The sequence below is a fragment of the Takifugu flavidus genome, unplaced genomic scaffold (genome assembly GCF_003711565.1).
Source record: "Takifugu flavidus isolate HTHZ2018 unplaced genomic scaffold, ASM371156v2 ctg328, whole genome shotgun sequence".
In the NCBI taxonomy this organism is placed as follows: domain Eukaryota; kingdom Metazoa; phylum Chordata; class Actinopteri; order Tetraodontiformes; family Tetraodontidae; genus Takifugu; species Takifugu flavidus.
The window spans coordinates 19,303-33,310 of record NW_026621956.1 but is presented as its reverse complement, the minus strand read 5'-3'; the positions used below and the strand labels follow the sequence as shown (position 1 = coordinate 33,310).

The 14,008-nt window shown below is 51.0% G+C and overlaps 1 long non-coding RNA gene across 1 annotated transcript; it reads right to left on the bottom strand.

The window, feature by feature from the left end:
* Positions 1–436: 436 nt before the first annotated feature.
* Positions 437–12,095, bottom strand: LOC130520260 (uncharacterized). The gene is made up of 2 exons (XR_008948742.1): positions 11,508–12,095; positions 437–701 (listed from the first exon to the last, which is right to left on the bottom strand). It is a non-coding gene; the product is annotated as an uncharacterized LOC130520260 (long non-coding RNA).
* Positions 12,096–14,008: the final 1,913 nt, after the last annotated feature.

The window sequence follows — 14,008 nt, the reverse complement described above, 5'->3', positions numbered from 1 at the left end:
AATATATGCTGTATATATGCTTATAACCTTCTAATCTTATCCGTATTATTTATTCTGTTTCTATACTTTTATAGGTTGCTACTATAATATAATTCAATTTCCCCACGTGGATGAAGAATAAAGTACATCTTAATCTTATACTGATGATCACAGTTGTGTTATATGGTGCCTACAACATTTGCTCCACTAGATGGCAGCCTTTCCAGAGCTCTATGATTATTTAGCTGGCTGTGGAATAACATTCTAAACACCCCATAGTTCACGCTTGGACAATTCAAGACCCTTAAATTGAGAATTGACGTTGCTTTTCTGATGTTGGATGTTAATTTTGGCTCTTCTCCGTTCTAAGCTCTCTGTCTCCTCTTGGGATCTATGTTACTGTTTACATCTGTGAGTTCTCATGGTGATCATGAAGGATGAGGCCAACTTGGCTGAGTCGCTTTGGAAAAAGAGGTTTAATCACCAGGAAAATTAAAAATAAAGGACAAAGGTGTAGAAAAACAGCCAGTTTTGCTAGGATCACGTGCTCTCTCCTGACAACCTGTGGAATCAGCATAGGAAAGATGAGGTTGGTTGGACAGACGGGACCTTCATGATGAACATCCAGCAGGTCTAGAACTCATATTCAGGCCGTGAGCTCAACCCTCGTGTTTCTTCAGACGGAAGCTTCTCCTGCGGTCGAACACAAATGCACCGAGGAACTGGTCGAGGACCCAGACCATAAACTAAAGCCAAAGCCAGGGAACAGCGGTTCAGTGAATGTGGTTGTGAACGACGTATGGAGGTGGACCAGGGTGTTGGTGGTGATTCTGTAGAAGGTCACAGTGCCAGCGGGGGTAGTTCACATAGACGGCGACTCTCCGAGGAACAGTGGAGGAGAAGGGGGGGAGGTCGACCCTTTTGTCATCGTGGAGGACAAAGTAACCTCTGTTAGTACACACAAGGCTCCAAGACTGCTGATTCCTTCCAAACCAGCTTTGGGGACTGCTTCCATGTCTCCGGATCTTTTTGTATGCTACAGAAATGTAAACATATCCTGTCCACTCCACCTCCAGTAACAGCGACCAGTTAGGCTGTTGCTACACAGCAGCTGGGGACAGTCCTCAAACCTCTCTGGATGGGCTGGATATGGTTGGTTCTTGGCCATCCTCCCATCACCCTGTTGTTGGACATTGGATTGACCTGTGACGGTGTTGGTGTCCACGCTGAGCTCACAGTGATCTAAAGGGAGAGAGGAGGAACCAGGAACCGGCTCATGAAACACAACTGAGTCCACTAACTGCTGCTTTTTTCAGAGCGTGACGTGCTGACGCATCAAGTTGATCACTTACACTTCTTCACACCACTCTTAAGTCTCTCTTTCCCACAATGGTCCAGTCTGGATTGGGAGAAGACACAGAGGAAATGAAATCCAAGGCAGGACAGAGGTTCAACAGATGCCACCTCAACCTTGAGCTCTACACTGTTCGTTCCCTGACTTTGGGTCTGCCTGAACCGGTTTGCTCTTGATTCGGTTTGTGAACCTCAGAGCTGGATTGTGACATCTCTCCATATGCAAACGTCATGGAGGAGAACTTTGCCTATTCTCTCTAAGGATTCCCTCACAGGCAGTGGCTGCAGCCAGATGGTTGTGCTGGCATCACCTATCTTTTGTATTTCTGACGTGACCCTTTTATTCTCCCTTATGTGGGTTCTCGTACCCTGAAGGTCCAGAAAGCATCACATCTCTCTGCTCAGAGGTGGTTCAGATCTCACAATGTGCTGCTGAAACCACCGAACGTCTGGAAGGTCTCCATGCTCATCAATAAATAGTATCAGGTCTTCATTTTAGGGAGGGTGTTTGCATCTACCTGAGAACCTCCAGGCTCAACTCTGGATCCTCCAGAACAGCAGAGAGCTGCTTCGTTCCAACATCTCCAGGATGGTTGAAGCTCAGGTCCAGTTCTTTTAGATGGGTTGGGTGGGACCTCAACGCTGAGGCCAGAGAAGAACATCCTTCTGCTGTGATGAGACAGCCGGATAACCTGCATTGCAAGCACATCCACACACACACACACACACACACACACACACACACACACACACAACACACACACACACCACACACACACACAGCGCACACACACACGCACACACACACACAACACACACACACACACACCACACACACACACACATGCTCACTAATTAACAGCTCATTTATGCAAAGTTCTGGGTCGTGTGTCGGGGCCTGGAGCTGACTGGGGAGCGAAGCACAGGAACCAGAACCAGACTAAGTCATTTTAAAAGCTGTGGGAGTGAACAGTGGTCGGCTGGTCGGCATTTTGGGAAAGATATTTCCTCTTTTGGAAGATAACCAACATTTCAAGCTGCCATTTAGAAAAAACTGATGATGCTGATAAGGAGCACTAACCTGAGGATCTCCAGCCGGCAGTGTGGACTCTTCAGACCAACAGAGAGCTTGTTCAGCCCTGAATCCCTCAGGTCATTGTTACTCAGGTCCAGCTCTAGCAGACTAGAGGAGGAGGCGCTGAGGACGGGGGACAGAGCTTCACAACTCCTCTCGTCAGATTGCAGTCACTCAACCTGAAAAAAGAAAAGAAGAAGAAAGCAGGAAATCCTTCTGGTTCTCTCCTGCACAATCAGGGACGCAGGCTTATTTCTTTAGTTGACCTTTATGAGGACGGAAGGTGCAATGATACGGAATGAAATCAGTTTTGGAGTAAACTACTGCGACTGCCTAAAACGCTGCCAGATGTGATGCGTGTTGCTGAACACTGCAGAACACCTGCAGAACACCTGCAGAACACCTGCAGACACCTGCAGACACCTGCACACGCTGCAGACACCTGCAGACACCTGCGGAACACCTGCAGACATCTGCAGACACCAGCAGACACCTGCACACCAGCAGACACCTGCAGACACCTGCAGACACCGCGGAACACCTGCAGACCACCTGCTGAACACCTGTAAAACCTGCAGACACTGCAGACACCTGCGGAACACCTGCAGACACCTGCAGACACCTGCAGACACCTGCAGACACCTGCAGAACACCTGCAGACACCTGCAGAACACCTGCAGACACCTGCAGACCACTGCAGAACACCTGGAGACACCTACAGACACCTGCAGAAAACCTGCAGACACCTGCAGACACCTGCAGAACACCTGCAGACACCTGCAGAACACCTGCAGAACACCTGGAGGAGACCTGCAGACACCTGCAGACACCTGCAGAACACCTGCAGACACCTGCAGAACACCTGCAGAACACCTGGAGACACCTGCAGACACCTGCAGACACCCGCAGACACCTGCAGACACCCACAGACACCTGCAGAACACCTGCAGACACCTGCAGAACACCTGCAGAACACCCACAGACACCTGCAGACACCTGCAGAACACCTGCAGAACACCTGCAGACACCTGCAGACACCTGCTGAACACCTGCAGACACCTGCAGAACATCACACACATGCACACACACACATCCACCAAAACACACACACGCAACACACACACACAAAACACACATTGCTCACTAATTAACAGCTCATTTATGCAAAGTCTGGGTCGTGTGCCGGGGCCTGGACCTGACTGGGGAGCGAAGCACAGGAACCAGAACCAGACTAAGTCATTTTAAAAGCTGTGGGAGTGAACAGTGGTCGGTGGTCGGCATTTTTGGAAAGATATTTCCTCTTTTGGAAGATAACCAAATTTAAAGCTGCCATTAGAAAAAACTGATGATGCTGATAAGGAGTACTAACCTGAGGATCTCCAGCCGGCAGTTGGACTCTTCAGACCACAGAGAGTTGTTCAGCCCTGAATCCCTCAGGTCATTGTTACTCAGGTCCAGCTCTAGCAGACTAGAGGAGGAGGCGCTGAGGACGGGGGACAGAGCTTCACAACTCCTCTCCCTCAGATTGCAGTGACTCAACTGAAAAAAGAAAGAAGAGAGAAAGCAGGAAATCCTTCTGGTCTCTCCTGCACAATCAGGGATGCAGGCTTATTTCTTTAGTTGACCTTTATGAGGACGGAAGGTGCAATGATACGGAATGAAATCAGTTCTTGGAGTAACTACTGCGACTGCCTAAAACGCTGCCAGATGTTGATGCGTGTTGCTGAACACCTGCAGAACACCTGCAGACACCTGCAGAACACCTGCAGACACCTGCAGAACACCTGCAGACACCTGCAGACACCTGCAGACACCTGCAGAACACCTGCAGACACCTGCAGAACACCTGCAGACACCTGCAGAACACCTGTAGACACCTGCAGAACACCTGCAGACACCTGCAGACACGGCAGCAGAACACCTGCAGAACACCTGCAGAACACCTGCAGACACCTGCAGACACCTGCAGTCACCTGTAGACACCTGCAGGACACCTGCAGACACTTGCAGAACACCTGCAGACACCTGCAGAACACCTGCAGACACCTGCAGACACATGCAGAACACCTGCAGAACATCTGCCCACCTGCAGAACACCTGACGACACCTGGGAACACCTGCAGACACCTGCAGAACACTGCAGAACACCTGCAGAACACTTACATGGCTTTTCTGCAGGCTGTGACCACTGCAGCAGCAGCATCAGAAGAACCCACTCTGAAGCAGAGTATTTCTTCAGGTCAAACATCTCCAGGTCTTGTCCTGAGGACAGTAACATGAAGCCAAGAGCTGACCACTGAGCAGGGGAGAGACTTTCTGTTGTCAATCTTCCAGATCTGAGGTTCTGTTGAACCTCCTGGACCAGTGAACTATCGTTCAGCTCGTTCAGACAGTGGAACAGGTTGATGATTCTCTCTGAGGACAGATTCTCTCCAATCTTCCTCTTGATGTAGCCAATGATTTCCTGATTGGGCTCTGAGCTGCCTTCACCGTTAATTAGACCTCGTAGAAGAGCCTGATGGTGGCAGAAAGAAAGACCCAAAAGGAACCGCAGGAACAGGTCCAGGTGTCCTTTTCATTTTGCAAGCCTCGTCCACCGCACATGGTAAAAATCAGCCTGTTTGATTTTGGTGTTGAACAGTTTAGAGCCTAAATAACGTAATAAGGTTATTATTTCTGACAGTATGTTGGTGCCAGAATTGGTTGAATGTCAAATGTGCATGAAGAGCAGCGAGAACTCCTGAACACTCAGATGGACAAAGCAGAAACACCTCCTCCTTGTACAGTCCTCGCTCCCTTCTGAACATCTGCGTGAACACTCCTGAGTAGGCATCAGCCGACCTGACGGTGATGCCACAGTCTCTTAGATCGGACTCGTAGAAGATCACATTGCCTTTCTGCAGTTGTTCAAATGCCAGCTTTGCCAGAATTGGAATCATCTCACAGCTCTCTGGACTCCATTGTGGAGGTTTCCCGTCTCTCTCTTTTTTCGGTGTGGACTGAACAACCAGGAAGGAGATGTACATCGCTGTGAGAGTTTGGGCAGCTGTTCTTGCGTCTTCAACACATCCTCAAAAACCTTTGCAGTGACCCAGCAGAAGATTGGGATGTGACACATGATATGGAGGCTTCGAGATGCCTTGATGTGAGAGATGATCCTGCACGCCTGCTCCTCCTCCTTGAACTTCCTCCTAAAGTACTCTTCCTTCTGCACGTCAGAAACCCTCGCACCTCTGTCCTCATGTCCACAAAATCCGGATGGATCTGATTGGCTGCCGCAGGCCTCGTGGTTATCCAGAGTCGAGCGGAGGGGAGAAGACTTCTGTTAATGCGGTTTGTGAGCAGGACCTCCACCGAGCACGGTTGGCCTTCACATCTATATCCGCCTCCTGGAATTCATTGGTTCTGGTGTCCATTTCTAGTCGGCTCTCATCCAGCCCATCCAAGATAAACAGAAGCTTGAATTTACAACTGTCAAATTGGCGTCTCCTGATGACTGCAGAGCTGTAAAGATGCTGTTAAGAGCCTCTATTTGAATGGCCCTGAACTCTTGGAAGCACTCATGAGTGAGTTCAGCCAAGGATCGGTCTTTCTTCTTCAACTGGTTCAGGTGGCGAAAGGTGAACGGCAATATGAGATGCACGTCTTGATTGGCTCGTTTGTTCTGCCCAGTCCAACACAAACTTGCGGATTAGAAAGGTTTTGCCAATTCCTGCATTTCCGTTGGTCAGAACAGTTCTTATGGGTTTATATTTCCCAGCTGGAGGTGTAAACAGGTCACTGGACTAATGGGTTGTTTCTGTGTCTGAAGGGTTCCCAACCATGTCAATCTGAGTGACCTCGTGCTGAGCATTGATGTGTATGTCGCCACCGGTGGTGACGTACAGCTGTGTGTAGACGTCGTCCAGCCGTTGCTCGTCTGCCTTCTCATCGCAGCCTTCCTGCACACACATAAACTTGCTCCTCAGGTTTGACTGAAGCTTTGATTGATAAGAGCCGATGGGGACGTGTTCACATGTGGGACCTTAAAGCAAAATATACATGCACATGTGTTAGTCGATATATTCAGCAGATATGAATATATTATATATTTATTCCAGAGTGCTTTGAGCTGATGTTTTACAGTTTATCTTCTTCTCAGGTCCAGTTGGGCTTCACATTTCAAAAGACAAGAACAGTATCACTGGAGTAAAACAATCCCAAAAACTTAAGTAAGAACTCAGAAGAGCATTTAAAGCAGGTACGACTGGAATTCTTTCAGACTGACGCGCAGCAATTTGCTGTTGATGCTGCTGTTGAGATCTGACGCTCAAAGTTTCAGACTGGATCAAGTTTCACTGATTCCAGATCAGGAAAAACAATGAAAGTGGTGGCGGGTCTCAGCAGGTCCGAAGGGTTGATCATGAGTTCTGAACTTGATAGGAGACAAACCTCCATTCTAAGAAAAGATGGTGCAGCTTCATCTGGAAGGATGGGTTAACCTAACCCTAAGCATGCCTCCTCAGTCAGACCACTTCCTGTGTGTCTTGGTAACAGTTAACTCTAAATTTATGACATTTTAATGACGTTAGTGGTTATGATGGTGCTTGGCTGCAGGTGGTGAAAAACATCTCACGGCAGCACTTTGAAGCTCTCATCCATGCCTTTATTACACCTCCATCCATGCCTTTATTACACCTCTATCCATGCCTTTATTAAACCTCTATCCATGCCTTTATTACACCTCTATCCATGCCTTTATTACACCTCTGTCCATGCCTTATTACACCTCTATCCATACCTTTATAACACCTCTATCCATGCTTTATTACACCTCTATCCATGCCTTTATTACACCTCTGTCCATGCCTTATTACCCTATCCATGCCTTTATAACAACCTCTATCCATGCCTTTATTACACCTCTATCCATACCTTTATAACACCTCTATCATGCCTTTATTACACCTCTATCCATGCCTTTATTACACCTCTATCCATGCCTTTATTACACCTTATCCATGCCTTTATTACACCTCTGTCCATGCCTATACACCTCCATCCATGCCTTATTACACCTCTATCCATGCCTTTATTACACCTCTATCCATGCCTTTATTACACCTCTATCCATGCCTTTATTACACCTCTATCCATGCCTTTATTACACCTCCATCCATGCCTTATTACACCTCTATCAGCTGGATTACTGTAAAGCACCATTAACGTGCCCCGCCCGTCTGTAGTTCCTGCCCGTTCCCATATTCTCAGCCTCAGGGCGGCTGATCGGCCCCCGGAGGCACCGGAATCTCAGCAGAACCACCTGGAGTGCTGCTCCTAAATCATGAAGCCATCTGCCATCGGACGTTAGACAGCCTCCTTTACTCCACATCTTTAAAAGCCATCTCAAAATGCACCTTGGTCCGGCTATGAGACTTTGATCCTGCTTTTAGGTTTGTGTCGTTTTTCTTCCGTGTTCTTTTATACTTATTTTATCTGAGCTGCTTTATAATTGTAATGATTGTTTTTAAAGTGCTTTATGAATATATCATCATGAAACAACTCTGGAATTCTCTGAAACATTTTAGTGTAAAGATGTTTTACCCGACGTGTTTTGAGCTTTCTGGTCTCTCGTTCAGCACTTTATTCTCAGCAACAATGATACGAACTAGAGAAACAGTTTAACCTTTAACCTCTCCTGTATTAAAGGCTTTAGAACAGAAACTGACCTTCTGGATCTGAACTGACAGCTGAAAGATTTTGCAGAATGTCGTTCCGAGGTATCTGTCTTAAATCTTCTTGGTGACTTCCAGGGCTCCTTGATCTTGTAAGCCTTCACATCAATCCACAACGACCGTCCTCCTCTCTGGTCTCTAGTCGGTAGTTTTAATCGGGTTGAAGCCTCCCATGATTCCAGGATCTTTCAGGTAAAATTTGAATTTATTGAATCTTCCTCAGTTAAATCCTCCAGAAATTCAGCAGGATCTCTTGGGCCATTGTAGCGTCCTGCTGGCAGTTAGTAGACCTGCAATCAAGTGAGTGAAGGAACATTCAGGAGTGAACTTTGCACCTTCTCTTCAGGCTCCGTCACCAAACACATCGTACAGGAGATGGTTTAAAGGTTGAATGAGTCATTTACGATGGTCCAAAGTTGGTTGTTAGTAACGGGACATGAAAGGAGGGAGGGAGGGAGGGAGAGAGAGAGGGCGGGAGGAGAGGAAGCGAGGGAGGGAGGGAGGAGGGCGGGACGGGGCTTAGGGAGAGGTGAGGAGTGGGATGGGAGCGGATGGGAGGCGGTGGGGGTTGGTTGGGAGGGAGGGGGGGGGGTTTTCGGGGGGGGGTGGTAGGGGGAGGGGGGGGTTGGGGGGGGGGGGGGGAGGGAGGAAGGAGACGGGAGGAAGGGAGAGGAAGGGAGGAGGAGGGAGGGAGGAAGGGAGAGAGGAGAGGGGGGAGGAGGGAGGAGGGAGGAAGGGAAGAAGAAAGGAAGGGAGGAAGGGAGGAGAGAGAGAGGGAGGGAGGCTAGAGGGAGGGAGGGAGGAGGGAGGGAGAGAGGGAGGGAGGAAGGGAGAGAGGGGGGAGGGAGGAAGGGAAGGAGGAGGGAGGAAGGTAGAGGGAGGAGGGAGGAAGAAAGAAAGTTTAATAAAGCAGAATTCATTGGTTCCTTGGCTAATATTGCATCACTCTGTGTATAGGGTTAACCAGGGTTACTAGTCGCAGGGTCAACTAGACCCAGGGTCAACCTAAGGTTAACCGGGGCTAACTAGTCCCGGGGTTAACCAGTCCTAGGGTTAAGTAGCCCCAGGTTTAACTAGTCCCGGGGTTAACCGGGGTTAACTAGCCCCAGGGTCAATAGTCCCAGGTTGAACTGACAGTGTTAACCAGTGTCAACCCAGGGTTAACCAGTCCCAAAGTTAACCAGCCCAGGGTTAACCAGCCCCAGGGTTAACCAGTCCCAAGGTTAACCAGTCCCAGGGTTAACCAGTCCCAGGGTTAACAGTCTAATAACATGAACGTTGGTTGATTGGAGACCCACAAAGATGAAGTGTTGCTGCACCACTGCCAATAAACCGTTAGTTCAACTGGCCAAAGCAACTAACAACTTTTCTTAACTAAAACTAAACTAAAACCTTGATATCCTCCTTTGATGGAAAAATACAAATGTTTTGTTGTTCACTCAGCGTGTTGGTGACGGCGGTGCCCATGTTGGTGCCCATGATGACGGGGATGGCCAGCTCCCCGTCAGTACTGCCAGAGCACATTCTTACTCACTGACATCACCTGTGTGGGGGGGGGGGGGGGGTCATACTCACGTCCAGAGGAGGACCATGCTGACGACGATGGAGGAGGAGGTGGACGAGCTCTGGACCAGCAGCGTGACCAGGATGCCCATCACCAGTCCGGCCACTGGGTTGGACAGGACCCAGCTGTCCTGGAAGATGTTCCCTGCTGCTTTACCTGGATGTGTTCAACCAAAGGTGGTTCAGGTGGAGCCTCCTGAGGCAGCAGCACCTGCGCTGGATGGTCCAGGCCTACAGAGCGTCCCCGTGAGACCCCAGACGCTCGGGAGAACCGTGGTTACCTCCGATGAGCTGGAAAGCAGAGGTGAGGACGTCGAGGGAGCAGATGAAGACGTAGAGGAAGGCGAGCAGCAGGAGCAGCTTCCCCGCCGAGCGGGACACCCGCAACACTTTACCCAGAGGATCCAAAGCTGAGCAGAACCAGCAAAGGTTGAAGAAGAAAGATCATCTGGTTTTAAATTCTCTTTCCTGGATCAGTGTAAAGATTTAGCGTTAGCAGTGAAACAGGGGCACAATTCCAGATCTTGAGATTTAAGGAATAGTCCTGGAATAGCTGATTATTAATAGGTTCACGGTGGTCCTTCAGATGGATTATTATGGGGTTCTGTCCTCAGATTACAACTATTGAGTATGAAAGGGAGGAAAGTTCCTGTAAAAGAAAGTGATGATTACGTCCTTTGTTTTGGGGCATAAATTCTTCTTTATTAAGAAGAATTGTGGGTCACCCTGGAAAGTTTTGGAAATGCTGGAAATGCACGTTGTTACGATTCCGTAGTCGGATCCCTGAAAACACCTGTGCAGGTTACAAGTGATACCTGACCAGGGGACACCAGCGTCCTGCAGCTCTGGGACGTCCCACCGGTCGGACTCCTGCGTCTCAGCTTCCATCAACACCACAGTGGAGCGCAGACTGAGGACAGCTAACACACACACACACAACACACACACACACACACACACCACACCACAACACACACACACCACCACACACACACACACAACACACACACACTCACACACTCGCACACACACACACACACTCACACACACACACACACAACACACACTGTCACAGCCCCTTTTCCCCAGTTCCATCTGTCCCAGTACTTTTCCACTGCCCTGCTCACACCACACCCTCTGATCACCACACCTGCTCTCAGTCACTGATCACACACCGGCTCTCAGTCACTGATCACCACCTGCTCTCAGTCACTGATCACACACCTGCTCTCAGTCACTGATCACACACCTGCCCTCACTCATCAATCAGCTCACCTACCAGTGTATATATTCTCCAGCCTCACACTCACTCAGTGCCAGATTGTTCTTCTGCTTTCATGCGAGACTTTCCAGCATTGTTTCCCTGCCGGATTACCCGTTACTGACCCTGCCTGTCTTCGTTCTGCCTGCCTTGCCTGTTCCCCGGACAACCTACCTGCTTTCTGCCCCTTACTACGACTTCTGCCTCAGCGTCTCTGGTTCCTGTCTGCTCACCTGGTTTAGACTTCTCCGCCCGGCTCGGACTTCGCTGCTGCTCGTCCCACTCCCCGAGCCTGCAACCCATAGACTTTGTGCGGGCCCAGAGCCTGAAGAACGGACTATTTCCTGTGTTTCCTGGTTTGCCTGAGTTCCTGTTTGCCCGTGTGTTAATAAAAGTCATTACTACGGTCCAGCTTTCCAGAGTGCTGCATTTGGGTCCTAACTGCACCCGTCACACACTCACGCACACACGCGCACACCACTCACACACACTCACACACACTCGCACTCACACGCACACACTCACACTCACACTCACTCACTCTGGGGAACCGGGGAAGAACCCAGACAATGAACCAAAGCCAAAGCCGGGGAACAGCGGTTCAGTGAATGTGGCTTTGAAGGTATGGAGGTGGACCAGGGTGTCGGTGGTGAATCTGTAGAAGGTCACAGTGCCAGCGGGGTAGTTCACATAGACGGCGACTCTCTGAGGATCAATCAGAATCAGAAGCAGATTTATTGCCATTGTTCATGTAATACACAGTATTACACAAACTAGGAATTTGTCTTGGTGTGACGCTGCGACATTCAACATAAAGAAAACACAAGAATAAGATAAATAAAATAAGACATATATACAGTATATATATAATAGTAAGAAATAGTGCAGGTCAATGCAGGAGTGATGTGATGTTCGTGAGTCCGACTGGCTGCTGTTCATGGTGCTTAGTGATGAGTCACTTGGTGTTCAGGGTCAGGGTCAGGGTTAGGGTTAGGGTTAGAGGGTTAGGGTTAGGGTTAACCCTGATGGCAGAGGGGAAGAAGCTGTTCATGTAGCGGGAGGTTTTGGTCCGAATGGACTGTAGTCTCCTGCCTGAGGGGAGGGGGGAAAAACAGTCCGTGACCAGGGTGGGAAGGGTCGGCCGTGATCCGACCTGCACACCTCCGGGTCCTGGAGATATACAGGTCCTGGATGGATGGAAGCCTGCAGCCATCACCTTCTCAGCCTCAGTCTGTCCTGACAGTGGCACCAGCATAGCACCATGATGGAGGAGGGGAGGATGGAGGAGGGGAGATGGGGAGGAGGAGGGGGTGAGGATGGAGGAGGGGAGGACGGAGGAGGGGAGGAGGAGGAGGGGGGAGGAGGGGAGGAGGGGAGGACGGAGGAGGTGAGGATGGAGGAGGGGAGGAACGGAGGAGGTGAGGATGGAGGAGGGGAGGATGGAGGAGGTGAGGACAGGAGGAGGGGGGTAAAGATGGAGGAGGTGAGGAGGAGGAGGGGAGGACGGAGGAGGTGAGGATGGAGGAGGGGAGGAGGATGGAGGAGGGGAGGATGGAGGAGGTGAGGATGGAGGAGGGGAGGATGGAGGAGGGGGAGAGAGAAGGAGGAGGGGAGAACGGAGGAGGGGAGGACGGAGGAGGGGAGGACGGAGGAGGTTGAGGTCGGGGGGGGAGGACGGAGGAGGGGAGGACGGAGGACGTGTGAGGACGGAGGAGGGGAGGACGGAGGAGGGAGGAGACGGAGGAGGTGAGGACGGAGGAGGTGAGGACGGAGGAGGGGAGGATGGAGGAGGTGAGGACGGAGGAGGAGGAGGGGAAGATGGAGGAGGTGAGGATGGAGGAGGGGAGGACGGAGGAGGTGAGGACGGAGGAGGGGAGGATGGAGGAGGGGAGGATGGAGGGGAGGGAGGATGGAGGAGGTGAGGATGGAGGAGGGGAGGATGGAGGAGGGGAGAGAGAACGGAGGAGGGGAGGGAAACGGAGGAGGGGAGGACGGAGGAGGGGGGAGGACGGAGGAGGGAGGTCGGAGGAGGGGAGGACGGAGGAGGGGGGAGGACGGAGGACGTGAGGACGGAGGAGGGGAGGACGGAGGAGGGGAGGAGGACGGAGGAGGGGAGGACGGAGGAGGTGAGGATGGACTCCATGATGGCCGTATAAAACTGCGCCAACATCCTGGGAGGCAGTTTGAGCCTCCTCAGCTTCCGTAGGAAGAACATCCTTTGCTGGGCTTCTTGATGAGGGAGCTGATGGTTGGCTCCCACTTAAGGTCCCGGGTGATGGTGGTGCCCAGGAAGCGGAAGGAGTCCGCGATGGTGATGGGGGAGTCCATGAGGGCAAGGGGGGGCAAAGGGGCTGTGACTTTCTGAAGTCCACAATCATCTCCACTGTCTTCTGAGCGTTCAGCTGCAGGTTGTTGTGTCCGCACCAGGACACCAGTCGAGCCACCTCCCTCCTGTAGGCAGTCTCGTTGCCATTGGAGATGAGCCCGATGAGGGTGGTGTCATCCGCAAACTTGATCAGTTTGACAGACTGGTGGCTTGAGGTGCAGCAGTTTGTATACAGGAGAAGAAGGAGGAGGGGGGGAAGGACACAGCCCTGGGGTGATCCGGTGCTGATGGTGACGGAGTCGGAGACTCTTCCCCAGCCGCACATACTGCCTCCGATCCGTCAGGAAGTGAGTGATCCACCTGCAGAGGGAGGCAGGCACACTAAGCTGGGACAGCTTGTCCTGTAGCAGAGCGGGGCGGATGGTGTTGAACGCAGAGCTGAAGTCCACCAACAGGATCCTGGCGTAGGTTCCCGGGGAGTCCAGATGCTGCAGGATGGAGTGAAGGGCCAGGTTGACCGTGTCGTCCCCAGATCTGTTGGCTCTGTAGGCGAACTGCAGTGGATCCAGGAGGGGGGTGGTGATGGACTTGAGGTGTGGCAGGATCAGGCGCTCTAAGGACTTCATGACTACAGAGGTGAGCGCCACAGGTCTGGAGTCGTTAAGCCCAGTGATCCGTGGCTTCTTGGGGACAGGGACGATGGTTGAGGTTTTGAGGCAGGCTGGCACCTGGCACGA